The following is a 14,018-nucleotide window of genomic DNA, read 5'->3' on the forward strand; positions in this document are numbered from 1 at the left end:
GGTGATGGATTTTCATGAGATCGGTATCGTTTTGAAGCTTGACCCTTCGGATGACAAATATTGATAAATTCGCTAAAAACATTAATTCCTTCACCCTCAACTAGGCACTTTTCTACAAGGAGGGGGTCGCTTTTTTCAAAAGTCATCCCCTCTTTTTGATTGACAAGCCTTAATTTAAGCATTCACCACTTCCGGTTTGGCATGGGTGCAACAGCAAATACATTACATTTTTTTTTCATGTTCTCTTCCTCCTTCACGGTACGGGTTTGAGCCTGCCTGCCTACTACCACATTTTTTTTTTTTTTTTTGCTCAACACACACCTCCAAACACCCGGGCAATGCCGAGCACACAAACTAAATAAAAGTTTTAGATTTTTTTTTTTTTTTCAATTTCAAAACATACAGGAAAATTATACAAGTAATAGTGTATGTGTAGTTTAACAAAACAAGATAATGAAAATTTTGATGATCTTCATCAATTTCAATACAATAGCAAAAATGCATTATACATAAATTTAAAACTGACATTCATCAATAAGAATTCAAAGACCTTAACTGTTTTGCCCTGAGGTTGGACATCTTTTTTTGTTGACAATTTTCTCCCACTTCTACTACGCTGAAACATACCAAACTCTTGCCAATGAGTTGCAAAGGAAAGGAAGCTCATTTATGCGGGCCATAAACATAAAAAATGAAGGCAAATAAAATGTAGTCGAAGAAACTATTCACACAAACAGCAGCATATCAGTTGTCGGGTGACAGGATCGAGAAAGGAAAATGAAAAGAAAACTTTGAATTCATAGATGGATTCTTTATATAGATGACGTTACTTTGCATATGAGGTAGGAATAGAGGCTATAAGAAGGACTAATTGGAGAGGATAGTAAATTGAAATTTTGACAGACAAGAAAGAGAGAGAGAGCATAGACGTTGAGAGTTGATGTTGTGAATTTGAGGTTAAAAGGGATTGGTATGAATTGCGTGTTGGTGAGAAGTTCTGAGAATCTTTTTTTTGGGGGGGATTTCTTTGGATTACATTTTTTATTCCAAAGGAAAATAACTCTCTATTGACGAATACATTTTTTTAGACTAGTCTGAGTGTCCAGGTGTTTGGAGGTGTGTGTTGAAAAAAAAAAGTGGTAGTAGGCAGGCAGGCGCGAATCCGTGACGCAAAGGCAGAAAAGAAAGTCAAAGAAAATATGACATCTTACCGCTACTCCATGACGCGACCAGAATTTCGGAATGTTAAAATTAGGCAAAGTCAATCCAATCGATATGATGACTTGCAAAAATGGCTTGCAAAAAAAATAAAAAAATAAAAAAAAATGACCCCTCTTTGTAGAAAACTGCTTAGTTAAAGGTGAAGGAATTAATGATTTTGGCCAATTCTTCGATATTTGTCTTTCGAGATGTTGAGCTTTAAAATGATACTGATCTCCTTTAAAAATCTGTCACCTCTGTCAAAAGTTTTAGGCATACATGCAAACATACATAAACACATACAGAAAGGTGAGATGAGATCTGTGTGACCTGACCCAGTCAAAGTATTTTCTGGAAGGAATTACATTGAATTATATTTTATTCTTTTAAACACCAATCCACAAAAGAACTGAAAAACTAAAAATCAATCAAATATTAATTTTCTCGAAAGAAGGTATATCAGTGATAAAAATCAAGAAAGGGACTGACTTTATTTTATTGTGACTTGGTAAATAATGCCTTTAGTTGAGCAGTTATTTTTTAGTGGAAAAAGTGCATGAGTGCTACAGTTACAGTTTTTCTCTGTATCATTAATGTAACATAGTTGCTGGCTCTGCCATTAAATGACCAACCCAGCAAGTTGAGCTTTGTATTATACTGATAAGTCACCTTTTAAAGAATTTATCTAGTTCTTTGTGGTTCCCCCTCCATATACATAAATGTTTTTTTTTAGGATAGGAATGATGCAAGTGACAGAAAGACTATTTTTCAGGCAGTTTTTTTTTTTTTTACATAGGCATCACCACTTATCAAGGCCAAGAGGCCACTTGAGGATAAAGGTTAAAAAGTGTACAGTAGAAATTGGACAATATAGTAATCGTTAATAATGGAAATTCGGTAAATTTGTTAACTTATATGGAACGGTTCATCAAAAATTTGTTTAAGTTAGACTTGAAGACAACCATATTGTAGTCAGCTGGAAAGCAGGAAAATGGAAGATAATTCCACAGGCGTGCAGTTCTAAGAAAGAAGCTTTGTTCATGGAATCTATGTTTAGGTTTAGGCACAGATAAAGAGTGGGGGAAATTAGTGATAGTGTTTTCTGCTAGACGGGTGTTTCTTGTAAATGTCTGGGGAGGAGGGACCATAGATTGGAGCTCAGCCGAGCACTTGCCATGAAAATAACGATAAAGCAGAGACAAATTCGCAACATCTCTTCTGTGAGAAAGAGGTTGCAGGGAAGAGAAAAGGACATCCCCTACGAGACTACAAAGTCTATTTTGAACTCTATCAAGGCAGGATAAGTCCTTTCTAGCAGCTCCTGCCCAGATGTGGCAATAGTATTCCATCCTTGGACGTACCTGGCTCTTATATAGATAGAGAATTGCACCAGCAGTGAGATATTTACTGGATCGATAGAAGAATCCCACCATTTTTCCAGCAGCTTTGGCAACGGATTTAATGCATGTGTTCCATTTAAGATCAGGAGTAAAGGTCAAGCCCAGAAGGTCAGTTAATTCTTTAAAAATCTTTTTAAAATTGGGGTTTTCATTCAATTAAAAGAATTTTGTTAGCGATTTTCTTGAAATATTTGTGTTGGTTTTTATATGGAAAACCTATTTTTTTTACTGAACTTGAATTTATTTTTTCTAACTTACCTCTCCACTTAAATTAAAAATTATTTTTTGAAAATTGAAAAATTAATCTAAGTATTATAATATTTACCACATTTGAAGAATATAGATTGATAAGAAATTTTTATTTTCTTACAAATCGTTATGATAGACCTTACCCAACAGATTCTTTATTTAAAAAATAAATAACCAAATAAAATAAATACAAAATAAAAAATAAAAAACAGTAAAAAAATTTTTTGAAATTGTTTTGTCTAAAATTATTTATTTTAAAATAGAAATTTAAAGCTATTATAGTAATAATTCAAAAGTGATACATTTGCAAATAAATAAATAAAAACAGAGGAATTTCAGGTCGGTCATAAAAACAGGGTTCAATTTTTGCAACTAAAGAAATTTATGTTTTAATTTTTATAGTACACCCGTGGAAATTTTTGTAAGGGGTGAGGAGTTTGTTGTTATTTTTCTTAGAAATTATAAATTAACTGTAATAAAGTAAATAATCTATTTTGTGTTTTGTAAAGTGTTAAGTGATGATTATTAGAAACTGCAAAAAATAAAAATTAATTTTAAATGTTTCGTAAAGTTCAGACATCGCCTCACTCGAAAGATCAGATTCCACATTTTCGTATTAAAAATTATAATCATTATCGCATTATGTTCTAACATTTATCTTATTTACAATTATTCGTTTGGTTTGGTTGTTTTACAGCATATCAACCCTTTTTGGATTATTTAATGCCGAATTCAGTTATTTTGGAAATAGTATTCGTGTTGCATCCAGTTATTTTGTAGAAGGTTTTTTTTTTTTCAAGTTCTTTGTATCTTCAATCGCTTGTAGTGTTTGGTTTGGTTGTTTTATAGTGGATTTTATTCAATGCCCTGCAGAACATGAATGAGTTTTGCAATGGGAGACGGAAAAGGTTTACAGTATTAATGTTTGGTACATTTTAAGTTAGGAAACCAGTTAGGAAGTGGGGGGAAATAGAAATACCCAAAGGGGAAATGGGAAGAACGAAAAGGCGGAAAAGAGAAGTTCTTTTTAGTTTTGCAGAAGATAATTTAGTTTTGCAAAAAGAAGTAGAAAAACAAAAAAGCATCAATGTTAGGTGCATTTCTTCTTAGGATTGGTTGGTAGGTTGTTTTTGTTTTACGGCATATCAACCCTTTTCAGGTTATTTAATGCCAAATACAGTTATTTTGAAGAACAATTTTTTAATAGAGTATATTTGTTTTTGTTTTTTTTAAGTCGGTTTCTATTTAACCCATAGTTGGGACCCTAACAGGTACTACCACTCCGGGTCAGAGTGGACCTGGGAGCAATAGCAATTAAAGGGTGGCTCCACTCTCCCTAAAGCCCGCAAGCTGGGGTCTCATCATCGGATATAGTTTAAGGTCATATCCAGGAAGCCAATATCTTCAGACAGCCTGATCTAGTAGCACCAGTCTAGCTATTAATGGTGAGGTACTATTTGGCTCTTATTTCATTAAGGTTTTACCCATATAAAATTTAATGAGTGTTTTCATAGGGATTGAAACGGATTAGATAATTTACGTGTAAAACGCCTTTCAGGATATGAACATTTCAAGATACGAAAGTCAAAACGAAACCAATCAATTTTGTATCTAGAGGTTCCACTGTGTAAGCATCAAGATCAGAAGGAAAGGAGTAAGAGAAAAAAAAGACGCAGGCAATTTAGAAGGTATTATATTGTTAAGCACACAAGTATCTTCCTCTTACCCCCATTGAAAGTGAGCCAGCCAGCCAGAGAGAATTACTGCAACACAACAGTTGATTGTAGCAAAAAACAATTGACTGTTATCTGACCAGAAAAAGGAAAGAAGAAACGAACATATTGTGTTGTGTCGAAAATACGTTTTGGCAACTTGCGTGTGAAACGAATGAAAAAAATAACTTTCTTTTACCTAAAAAGTTTGTGTCAAAGTTTTATTTTCTTTGCGAGATTCTAAATACGATGTTTGGTTCATTTTAAAAGTAATAACAACGTTACGTTAACTTTCTTATTTCTATTTAAGTGAGCAATTATTTTGCAGTGGATAAAGTGCACGAGTTCTACAGTTACAGCTTTTAGATGATGGTTATTATTGTTCGAGTTCATTATTATTTCTTGCAAAGACAAACATTGTCACAATATTTGCACATGAAACCACGAATGACAAATAAATACTATTTAGCAATGCTAAATTGGCCTCTTTATGCTGCGAAAATGAGTAAACAGTGAAATTTTGGCAAAATTTAACATATGATACAACGCATCTGTAATTGTACCAAAGTCTTTTGTTCTGAAACAATGATTGATAAAGTGTACAAGATTTCTGGAATGTAATGTTGTTTATTTATATACTAACCTGAGTGCCCGGCGTTGCCTGGGTATTTGGAGGTGTGTGTTGAGAAAAACAAAAAGCGGTAGTAGGCAGGCAGGTTCGAACCCGTGAATGTGGAGAGAATTGTTAAAAAAAAAAAAAAAAAAAAAAAAAAAAAAAAAAGTGGTAGTAGGCAGGCAGGCTCGAACCCGTAACGTGAAGGCAGAAAAGGAAGGGAAAGAAAATCTGACATCTTAGCCGATGTCTCCATGACGCAACCGGAAGTCAAAAACGTTGAAATTAACCGAAGTCAATTCAACGGTGACAATGACTTGTTAAAATGTCAGCGAAAAAAAAAAATCGACCCCTCTTTGTAGAAAACGGCCGAGTTTAGGGTAAAGGAATTAATGTTGAAATAAATATTAAATATAGTTAAATATTGATATATGCTCTGTTGTTATATGTGAACAATTATCGAGCTTCAACTTTAAAACAGTTGCTATATATAATGAATAGAAATCATATATAAAAACATTTTTGCACACCCAGATTATATACACATATACCACTTTTATGTCCGCTGTGAAGATTCAACTCAAGATGATACTAATCTTTATGTCTAGAATCCTCATTCCAATTTTTATCAAAATCCATTTGATTCGAGTAAACATTTAAAATTTTAGGCTTAAGCTTAAGGAATCTTAAGAAGAAAAGAAAATACAGAGAATCTTGCTTAATTGGTGTCTAAAGATTATGAACCAATTCAATACAAATCTAAAATATTTGAATATTTTCAAATGGGAGGTTGTGTTTGTATTATGCTTCCTCTAAAAGCCCTTTAAAAGAGTCCAAAGAAATTGAAATTTGAAAAATTATTAATTGATGCCCAATACCTATTACAATTTCACAAACATTGGAGATACTTGAATTTTCACCCCCCCCTCCCATTTTGTCTATTGTGTGTACATGGCTTGAACCGGTTTCCTCCTAAGGATGAAATGTCAAAGGAATAAAGGATGGAACGATAAATTTGTCACCCTAAAGAAAAAAACACTACAGCTTTATTTTAAAACTTTTATTGAAAAAATCAATTCAGGTAACTTGATTATTCAGTAGAGTTGACATCTATTTAATGTAGCCACCTTCAGCCTCAATAAAGCCTTGATACAGGTCTGAAACTGGGAGCATGCCTTTTCCACAAGCGCTGGTGAGAGCTCAGTGAATGGCGGTGATCAGGCTTGCTTTGGTGTGTGGGAGGTCATGTTGGTGATGTTCTCAACGTATGACCAAACAAAGTAATCCAGCAGGCGTGAGGTCAGGAGAGGAGGAGGGGGCAGTTAGAGAAGGGTACAAAATTGTAGCACTCCTTCTGAAGCTAAGCCTGGGTCTCTTTTGACTTATGAGCCGGTGTTGAGTCATGCTATCACACCCAAGGTCTACCAGCGGCTACCTGATTGCACCAGGGATCACCACACTTTTCAACACATCCAGGTACACTTTGGTGTTGACTTTTAAGCTGACTTTGAAGATGTGAGGTAGCATGATATGGCCCTCACTTGAAATCACACCAAAGATCATAACTGTGGCCAGAAACTTTGTTTTTATCACCCTGGGTAAGTCCCTGTTATTCGTGGCAATCCAGCGATGCATTTTGAGGGTGCTGGCAATGGTCCTGTTGTCATAACTTGGATCGGTAGAGAGCATGAGTTGTACAGCAGTACATCTCCGATCTCGCTCGTTGAACATTGTGTCACTCTCAGATATGATAGAAGGCTCCTATCGTTCTTGAGATTTGTACACGACTGGCTAGTAGATAGTCTGTAACAAAAATGAAAACCGGTTTTCATCAAGCGGAAATAGAATCATGTTGTCTTTTATAGGGCGACAATTTTATCGTTCCACTCTGTATTAAATTCATAGGTGGTCCCCAGTCACTTTCATCCTCCTACCTATGCATAAAACTAAATATAGTTCACATTTGCACTCCTTATGCTTTATTAGCTGTATTCCAAAATTCCAAATGGTTGGTTAATTAATTACATACGAATAGGATCCACAAAATAGTCCAAAATCTAATACGTCCTACACTATCGGCCAAGCTTCAGCCCCTGTTCCATCACCACAATGTTGCATTCCTGTGTGTTTTACAAATACTTTAATCGAATGAACTAGTAGTATTTGTGCTCCCCTCAACGTAAATACCCCCAGCTAACCCAACAAGTAGCAAAATCTAACCCTTTCACTGTTGAGGTCCCTAGATGGTCCCTAGATGCCTGAAAGCCTACTCAAATAGTTTCTTTCCTTTGATAGCTAGATTAAAAAAAGGGATGACAGATGAATTCAAATATATATATATATATATATATATATATATATATATATATATATATATATATAGTAAATAATTATGTCAGCCCCTTTAAGAAACTTGTTTATCGTTGAGCACTTTCAGTTGTAATAAGTCGGTCAACTTCGTTCATATGCGTAGATCATCATATAATGACTAGATCACTCTGACTGACGTTAAAAGCATTTAAAAAGAATAAATGTTTAATATCAACTGTATCTTTCGCGGTTGAGACATGACTTCTGTTGCAGGGGTTCGAATCTCTCGACTGGCGCTAATCGTGACACCCTGCACTGATGACTCCTGAAAGGATGAAACACTAGTATCTGTAGGCATTTAATAATTATTATAGTAAATAATTATATATATATATATATATATAAAATAAAAATTACAATTAAATTTACCAAAATGATCCAAGATGGTAAAATTAAAGTATATTATAAATATTAAAGAATTAATATTTATAAAGTTATCTCAGCCAGATGTAAAAGCTCGATAAAACCAAATAGGAGATAGAGCTTATAATATGAGCAAACAGTTAATAAAATATGTTAAAAAACACTTTGAAAGGAGTTAAAAACATATTTAATCTGAAAAGGAAACACTAGATAAGTGGATAGTCCTTAATCCGCGGACTATATATATATATAGGCAGTATAGGATTATATATATAGTCCAAAAAAGTAACTAAAGGGTTTTGAACTTAAATAGATTCTTTATTTTTGAGTGACTTTTTAGACACCCTGTATGTATGTATGTATGTATGTATGTATGTATGTATGTATGTATATATATATATATATATATATATATATATTTTTCTGAAATAGAACAGCGTCACACTTTGCACGTGAAACATTTTCAAATATTTTGTACTGGTGTTTTTTGTTTCTTAATCTCATTCATCCAGAGGAAGTCTCGAAATAAAGACAAAACGTTGATGAACACATAATACGGTTTGTTTCCTTTTTATTTCTCTATTTTGTCGGAATACTATTTCCATTATTTTTATCATATATATATATATATATATATATATATATGGGCATGGCTCTGAGGCTAAGGAATAAAGATGTTATATGCTGTAGCTTCGATACTAGCTGATATCACCCAAGTTATATATATATATATATATTAGTTTTGATCTTACTACTATATATTAGGTTCAATATAATAATCAATAGTGAATTGTCTATAATAATAAATACGTAATTTGCATGAATTAAAATATCATATTTAACTATATTTTACAACTGAGCAATGCCGGACGTCCTGCTAGTATATATATATATATATATATACACACACACACATACAACGAAGAAGAGAGTTTGAGTAAACAAACTTTTACATTCCTGGCATAGAGTGGCGACCTACATACTTTCATCACGTATCGTATGGAATCAGAACAAAAATTGATGTCACATGTGAAAGTTATAATTTGAGGAGTCAGCAATTTTAGTATGATTGGAATTATAATGAAAATATCAAAGTTGTTGTAGATTGCTTGGTATTTCGTTAAATAACTTTTTTTTTTTACTTCAAAATTCACTCATGCAAGTATTACAAAAATTGGTTCTGATTGAGAATTCAACATAATTTACAAAAAAAAAAAATACTGCACAATCTTTATGATGTATGTACCCGTCACAGAACAAAACTATCATATTCCAAAAATCACGTAAATTGATCAAATAAGTTTTTTAAACTCAGAAAATCATGTTTTTACGATTTTTAGTAATTAATATTATATCGTAGCCATTACAAGACTGATTTTAAAATCTCGGTAGTTCGAATTGAGTTGTCTCCCTTTATTGAATATGGCAGATCAAGTCACACAATTCACCATAAAATTTAATTTACTTAGTTAAAAAAAAAAAACTATTAATTTATTTTTATTTCGGACTATTATTCTCATTTTTATTAGTTGTTTTTTTTCCATCTTTATTGGTTGTTGTTTTTCACAATGTTTCGGCCAACTATTCCCCTGGTCTTCGTCAGGTGGTAACTGCGACGGATAGGAACTTTGAATCTCCTAACTGCATTCTCAGCTATAACTGCCATCCGTAGTTGTTGTCGTCTCACCACGTTTTAGCCAAGTAAACCTCTGGTACGCTTTGGGTAGGATTGAAACTGCTATCTTCATATAATGTCCATCTGGAACCGTAGAGATTCAACGTCTCTATCAACTGCACCACGGACCCGAAAGGGCGATCAAGGTTGGATTCTTTGATCTTATAAATCCACGTTTATTTATTATCTGATCTTCCATAGTCGGGTCCGTACCGATTGGTATATATATTATTCCTTAATTGGAATTCATTTTTGAGATGAACATTATATATATTAATTTATTTTTATTTCAAACTATTATTCTCATCTTTATTAGTTGTTGTTTTCATCTTTATTGGTTGTTGTTTTTCATGACGTTTCGGCGAACTATTCCTCTGGCCTTCGTCAGATGGTAACCGCGACGAAATTGTTTCTGAATTTTTGAGATGAGGATTGGAAAAACTATTCTCATCTTGAATGTCATTCTCACATTTCAGATGATGTAGCCTCCAACCTTTTTCAGGTGTACATTGTCGAATTTGGTAATCTGTACCTAATTTCAAACAGAGCCCTTTATTTAATCCACAGAGGTAGCATACTCTTGTTTATTCAACCATAACCAGGTAGATGTCTTAAACAATTCGCAATTGCATTCTTAGAAGTGAACCTTCAACCTCTAGAAGAGTATCACTTAAAACTGAATTTTACTTTGTACTATATTGATTATGCCATGGACAAGATATGCCTAAAGAAGATCGGTTACATCAGCGGAAACATTTTTGAAAATAACACTCAAGAATAGAATAGTATCTCAAAAATAATGAAAATTATCAATCGTTATTAAAAAAATAATGAAAACTATCAATCCTTATTTAAATAATGAAAATTATTAATCCTTATTTAAACAATAATGAAAATTACTAATCCTTATTTAAAAAATAATGAAAATTACTAATCCTTATTTAAAAAATAATGAAAATTATCAATCGTTACTTAAAAAATAATGAAAATTATCAATCCTTATTTAAACAATAATTAAAATTATTAATCCTTATTTAAAAAATAATGAAAATTAATCATCCTTATTTAAAAAATAATGAAAATTAATTATCCTTATTTAAAAAATAATGAAAATTAATTATCCTTATTTAAAATATAATGAAAATTATCGATTCTTATCTCAAAGTTAGAATAATCAAAATAATATAAATCAGAACTGATCAAGATATTGGTGTAATCTTTGTTTGGTTTTACTTGGAAAGATTGTTGGTAAAATAAAATTGGTCAGCTTTCTTTTTTTTTTGGGGGGGGTTGAGAGGTGAGGAAAGTGAATGATGAGAAATCAAATATAGAATAGAGGGCAAAGGGAATAAAAGATAGGAGTCAGTAAAAAGTGGGTGTAAAAATGTATAGGAAGGACCAAGGGAAGTTGAGAAGGGAGAGAGAGAGGAGGGGCCAAGGGGTTGAGGAGAGAAGAAAGAAAGACCAAAAGGAGTTGAGAAGGGAGAGAGGATACAGAGGCCCAGAAGAATTGAGAAGGGAGAAAGAGACCAAGCGGAGTTGAAAAGGGAGAGAAAAGAGAGGCCAAGGAGAGTTGAGAAGGAAGAGAGAGAGAGAGAGAGAGAGAGAGAGAGAGAGAGAGAGAGAGAGAGAGAGAAGACAAGGGGATTTGAAAAGGGAAATAAAGAAAGGCTATGGGGAGAAGGGATAGAAGAGCGAGAAACCAAGGGGTGTTGAGAAGCAAGAAAGAAAGAGGCCAAAGGAAGTTGAGAAAGGCAGAGAGAGAAAGACTAAAGGAGAAAGAACAGAGATGCCAAGGGAAGATGAGAAAGGGAGAGAGAAATGCCAAGGCAAAGTGAGAAAGGGAGAGAGAGAAGACAAGGGGAGTTGAGAAGGGAGAGAGAGAGAGAGAGGCCAAGAAGAGTTTGAGAAGGGAAGTTGCGAAGGGAGTGGCAGAGGCTAAAGGAGAGTTAGAACAGAGAGAGAGAGGCCAAAGAGAGTTGAGAATTACGAAAGAAAGGGGCCCGAGGTGAAGTGAGAGAAGGAAGAGGCCAAGGAGAGTTGAGAAAAGAGAGAGAGAAAGAGACTAAGGGGAGTTGAGAAGAGAGAGAGAGAGAGGTAAAGGCGAGTTCAGAAAGAAGAGAAATAGGCCAAGGGGAGATCAGAAGGAATAGAGAGAGAGAGAGAGACCAAGTGACATTGAGAAGAGAGAGAGAGGGGGCTAAGGGATTCGAAAAGGGATAAAGAGAGTTGAGAAGGGAGAGAAAGAGAAGATAAGGAGAGTTGAGAAGGGAAAGAGACAAAGAGGTTAAGGGGAGCTGAGAAAGGGAGCGAGGACAGAGGCCTAGGGGGTGTTGAGAAGGGAGAGAGAGAGAGAGAGAGAGGGGGGCGAAGGGGTATTGAAAAGTGAGAGAGAGAGAGAGACCAAGATGAGTTGTGAGGGGAGAGAGAGAGGCCAACAAGAGTTGAGAGGGGAGAGAAGAGAGAGGCCAAGAGGAGTTTTGAAAGGTGGCGAGGTGAGAGAGGAGAGAGGCCAAGGGGAGTTGAGAAAGGGAGAGAGGAGAGAGGCCAAGGGGAGTTGAGAAAGGGAGAGAGGAGAGAGGCCAAGGGGAGTTGAGAAAGGGAGAGAGAGACAGGCCAAAGGGAGGTTAGAAAAGGGGGGGGGGGGGAGAGAGAGAGCGGCCAAAGGAAGTTGAGAAAGGGAGAGAAAGAGAGGCCAAGAGAAGTTGAAAGAGAGAGAGAGAGAGAGAGAGGCCAAAAAGATTTGAGAAGGGAAATAGAGAGAGGCCAAGGGGAATCTAGAAGGGAGAGAAGAAGGGAGAAATAGAGAGGCAAGAGGAAGTTTAAAAAGGGATAGAGAGAGAAATGCCAAATGAGGAGTTTAGAAGAGAGAGAGAGGCCAAAGGGGAGTTGAGAATTGTGAAAAAAAAGGACTAAGGGGGAGTTGAGAAAGAGAGAGAGAGAGAGAGAGAGAGAGAGAGAGAGGCCGGCCAAGGTGAGTTATTTGTGTTTTTATGACACCTCAAGGTATATATTTTTTGTAAACAAAACTAATATTGCTAATCACCATTTGAGTTATGTCCTAAGTGAAGACATTAAGCACTTTTTTTATATAAACACTAGCAGAGCAACACGTCATTACCCAGGACAAAAGTGTAACATAACTTCTAGCCTTTTCTTTTTCCTACTTCCTTGTTTTCGTCGTCCTCCTCCTCGCATCGCCTCTTTCTTTTTCGCTCAACCCATTTCTCTCTCTGGAACCACACACAACTTGAGTTGGCATAAGGGAAATAACTGTGAAAAAAATTCAGAGTTACTTCCCTTTACGTATTAATATTAATATTACTTCTTGAAAACATTAAATGACATGAATGGTCAGTTGATCTCCAAAGAATAAATCATTTTTTTTTTTTTTTTTTTAATTTTTAGATATTATTTTTCCGGATGTCCACTAATAAAAAATATTCACTTTGTTGTCACATTTGGGCCAAAAAAATAAAATAAAAATAAAAAAGATAACAAAAGAATACAAAAACAATAATAAGAAAAGGGTATCGTAAAATTTTAATTAAACTTGAAAATAATATTTAAAAATAGCGCGGATTCCATCCATCCAAAGAAGAAAAAAACAAAAAACAGATAAAATCGTAATAACAAAAAATCGGCGAAGCTTAGATAAGTAAGTCTGGCAGACGAGCCTCGTTCTGACATTCGGAACATTTAGGTTAACAACCGGTGAAACTACCGAAAAGTAACCCTTTTGAAAGAAGATGGATATAAACAATATTTTTAAAATTAATTTCTTAATTTTACTTAAAAACAAATTGTAAACATGTACAAACAAAATATTTTAGAAAACAATTTCTTAATTTTAAATAAAAATTGATTATAAAGAATTTTTTTTTAAAATAATTATTGAAAAATATTGCAAAGTGTTTACATAGCTGGTTCTTTGGGATAATAGAGGCGCCTAAAACCTCCCTTCCGAAACAAAAAAAGCTTTAGTGTTTTTACTATTTTACATAAAATTAGCTAGGTTAAATAAACAAAATAACCCCGGGCAAGCATACGTGGAAAGGTCGCACTTTGAGATACGTGTAGTTTTTGAATGATGTTGTGACAGAACTGAAGTGAAGAGGTCAGAAAAGTTAGAGAAAGGGTAGCGTTTGAGTTTGGTCACGGAAGCGAGGCTGTGAAGAACAAGCACGTCGACACAAAATGCAGACTCCTTGTGAAGACCATTTGAGACAGCTGAAATAAATTTATATTTTAAACATATAAAGTGTTGTTCTGTGGTTTCACAAAATAAGAAAGAACAGAGGTCTCAATTGGTTATGGTGTTGGTCATTTCATGTTTCATCACAGAGCTCAGCAGTGAAGATAGAAGAACTCTTGGAGAAAGAAAAGGTATGAGGCATATATTATTCTTATAAAAAAAATAACTGTAACATATACTA

General features: G+C 34.3%; 1 protein-coding gene across 1 annotated transcript in view; it reads right to left on the reverse strand.

The window, feature by feature from the left end:
* Positions 1 to 14,018, reverse strand: part of LOC145252547 (uncharacterized) — a 54,879-nt gene that overhangs the window by 28,156 nt on the left and 12,705 nt on the right. The gene's annotated exons all lie outside the window — the stretch shown is intronic.

Source organism: Euprymna scolopes, chromosome 29, assembly GCF_053919585.1.
Source record: "Euprymna scolopes isolate OS-2025 chromosome 29, ASM5391958v1, whole genome shotgun sequence".
NCBI classification, from domain to species: domain Eukaryota; kingdom Metazoa; phylum Mollusca; class Cephalopoda; order Sepiida; family Sepiolidae; genus Euprymna; species Euprymna scolopes.